Source organism: Vombatus ursinus, unplaced genomic scaffold, assembly GCF_900497805.2.
Source record: "Vombatus ursinus unplaced genomic scaffold, bare-nosed wombat genome assembly UNPS02001419.1, whole genome shotgun sequence".
Classification (NCBI taxonomy): Eukaryota; Metazoa; Chordata; class Mammalia; order Diprotodontia; family Vombatidae; genus Vombatus; species Vombatus ursinus.
The window spans coordinates 18,818,817-18,821,916 of record NW_020941197.1 but is presented as its reverse complement, the minus strand read 5'-3'; positions in this window follow the sequence as shown (position 1 = coordinate 18,821,916).

Sequence of the window (3,100 nt, the reverse complement as noted above, 5' to 3'; positions counted from 1 at the left end):
GAGAAAAGGAAAATTACAGAACAATTTCCCTAATGAATATTGATGTAAAAAATTGAAATAAAATATTAGCAAAGAGATTACCGCAATTCATCACCAAGATAAAACACTATGACCAGGTGAGATTTATACCAGGAATGCAAGGCTGGCTCAATATTAGGAAAACTATTAGCATAATTGGCCATATCAATAACAGGACCAATAGAAATCATGTGATTTTTTCCATAGATGCAGAAAAAGCTTTTGAAAAAATACAGCACTCATTCCTATTAAAAACACTAAAGACAGTAGAGGAATAAATAGAGCTTTCCTTAAAATGATATGTAATATCTATCTAAAGCCATCAACAAGCATTATCTGTAATAGGGATAAGCTAGAATCCTTCCAGTAAGATCAGGAGTGAAACAAGGATGCCCATTATCATCACTATTATTCAATATTGTACTGGAAATGGAAATATTAGCTTTAACAATAAGAGAAGAAATAGAAATGGAAGGAATTAGACTAGGCAATGAGGAAACAAAACTATCACTCTTTGCAGATGATATGATGTTATAATTAGAAAATCCTGAGAATCAACTAAAAAACTACTTGAAATAATTAACAACTTTAACAAAGTTCCAGGATATAAAATAGATCCACATAAACCATCAGCATTTCTCTATATTACCAACAAAGCCCATCAAGAAAAGATAGAAAAATTCCATTTAAAATAACTGTAGACAATATAAAATATTTGGAAGTCTACCTGCCAAGACAAACCCTGGAACTATATGAAGACAATTACAAACCACTTTTCATCCATATAAAGTCAGATCTAAAAAAATTGGAAAAAATATCAATTGCTCATGGGTAGGCCAAGCTAATATAAAAAATTACAATTATACTTAAATTCGTTTACTTATTTAGTGCCATTCCAATCAAACTATCAAAAAGTTATCCTATAGAGCTAAAAAAAAAGTCATAACAAAATTCATCTGGAAGAACTTAAAAGGTCAAGAATATCAAGGGAATTAATAGAAAAAATGCAAAGGAAGCTGACCTAGCCATAGCAGATCTAAAACTGTATTATAAAGCAGCAATCATCAAAACTATTTGGTAATGGCTAAGAAATAGAATGATGCATCAGTGAAATAGATTAGGTACACAAGGCACAGTAGTAAATGAGTATAGTAATCCACTGTTTGATAAACCCAAAGACTCCAGCTTCTAGGATTAGAACTCACTATTTAACAAAAACTGCTGGGAAAATTGGAAAATAGTATGGCAAAAGCTAGGTATAGACCAACATCTCACACTATATGACAGGATAGGGTCAAAATGGGTACATGATTTAGACATAAAGGGGGTTACCATAAGCAAATTAGAAGAACAAGGAATAGTTTACCTGTCAGATCTATGAAGAAGAGAAGAATTTATAGCCAAACAAGAGATAGAGAACATCATGAAATGCAAAATGTATAATTTTCATTACATTAAATTAAAAAGGGTTTGCACAAACAAATACAATGCAACCAAGATCAGAAGGAAAGCAAAAAGATGGGAAACAATTTTTACAGCAAGTGTTTCTGACAGAGGTCTCATTTCTCAAATATATAGAGAACTGCATCAAATTTGTAAGAATAAAAGTCATTCCCCAATTGACAAATGGTCAAAGGATATGAACAGGCATTTCTCAGATGAAAAAATTAAAGCTATCTATAGTCATATGCAAAAAAATGCTCTAAATCACTATTGATTAGAGAAATTAAAATTAAAACAACTCTGAGGTACCACCTCATACCTATCAGATTGGCTAATATGACAAAAAAAAAGAAAATGATAAATGTTAGAGAAGATGTGGGAAAATTGGAACACTAATACATTGTTGGTGAAATTGTGAACTGATCCAACCTTTCTGAAAAGTAATTTGGAACCATGCCTGAAGGGCAATCAAACTATGCATACCTTTTGATCCAGCTATCCCACTCCTAGGTCTGTATCCCAAAGAGATCATAAAAAAGGGAAAAGGACGTACATGTACACCAATATTTATTGTAGCTCTTTTATGGTGGCAAAGAATTGAAAATTGAGAGGATGCCCATCAATTGGAGAATGGCTGAACAAATTCTGGTATAAGAATGTAATGGAATATTATTGAGCTATAAGAAATGATAAGCAGGATGATTTCAGAAAAATCTAGAAAGGCTTACATGAACTGATGAGTGAAGTGAGCAGAATGAGGAGAACATTATACATAGTAACAACCACATTGTGCGATTACTGACTTTGAAAGACTTAGCTCTTCTCAGAAATACAATGATTCAAGACAATTCCAAAAGACTCATGATGGAAAATGCTATCCACATCCAGAGAAAGAACTATGGAGTCTAAATGCAGATCAAAGCATACTATTTTCACTTTTTGTTTGTTTTTTGCTTTTGTGTGTGTATGTGTTTATGTGTATTTTCCCTTTTGTTCTGTTTCTTTTCTCACAACGTGACTAATGTGGAAATATGTTTACATGATTGCACATGTATAACCTATATGAGATTACTTGCCATCTTGGGGAGGGGGGATGGGAGAGAAGGAGGGAAAAAAATTAAAACTCAAAATCTTATAAAAAATTAATGTTGAAAACGATCTTTACATGTAATTGGAAAAAAATAAAATACTGTTTACCAAAAACAAAAACAAACAAACAAAAAGGAAACATTTGTTCAGTTGTTTCTTTGTGGCTGACTCTTTGTGATCCAATGGACCAACTATCCATGAGGTTTTCTTGGTAAAGATACTGGAGTAGTTTGCCATTTCATTCTCCAATGGATCGCCTTTTATCAACACTCTCCACGATGACTTGTCTTTTTTGGGTTATCCTGTATGACATAGGTCATTGAACTATGCAAGCCCTTCCTCCACAACAAAGCAGCATTTCAGGAGGGGTCAAAAAACATACTTGACCTTTTTAATGTCTAGTCTATATACAGTCATCCCTCCCTCCCACATACTCCTATGAGAAATTGGTCAAATGAACAATCACATCACATACTCATATGTATTCAAAAGCTCCCCCATTTTGAAATGCACTATTATGTTACAAGTTCTCATCAATTATAGGATTGGA